Below are 663 nucleotides of genomic sequence, written 5' to 3' on the forward strand. Positions count from 1 at the left end.
AGCCGGGACAAGTCTGCAGCTCTGGGTACAGGAGGATAAAGAAAGCCAGCAGGATCAGAACAGCATCTGAATTTAATACGCCACGGTATAAACTGGCAAACTCTCTCTCCGTAAACAAGAGCTCTTATTTTTGCCGTGTTTATTTTTTTAAGTGCTCACTGATTGCAAGCACCCGATTTGAGGCACTAAGTAGTGCAGCTAGCACGGGGCAGCGCCCCCCTACGCGCTGACCAGACGCCAGCGCTTTCTTAGGTCCTTACTGAGTTTTCAGAAGCATCAAGTTCGGCCCCAACGCCCTCTTCGAAGAGCCCCGTTACCGCGCGGACCCACAACAGAGGAAGAAGGGAAATTCAAAGAGCAGGAGTCACGGGAAGGCGCACGAAGGCCTGCCGAGGTCCCGGCCAACCCTAATTTCCTATGATCCTTCCCTCATTTTCTACAGCAAAGCGTTTCAAATAAGCGACGACCGGGCGGGCACAGAGGCTGGGAGTCGCACGCTCCCCGGTAACACTACGGGGCTGAAGAGAAAGCAAAGCCCGGATCTCTGCTCCGGGCCGAGGTTTGAGCAGGAGGAAGGGAGGGGCGAGCGGGGGCGGGCACAGGGTAGCTTCGGAGCGACCCCGGAGGCGGTGGGTCCGAGCCGGGCAGCAGCTACTTTCCGCC

This window comes from Alligator sinensis, unplaced genomic scaffold (genome assembly GCF_000455745.1).
Source record: "Alligator sinensis unplaced genomic scaffold, ASM45574v1 scaffold646_1, whole genome shotgun sequence".
Lineage (NCBI taxonomy): Eukaryota > Metazoa > Chordata > Crocodylia > Alligatoridae > Alligator > Alligator sinensis.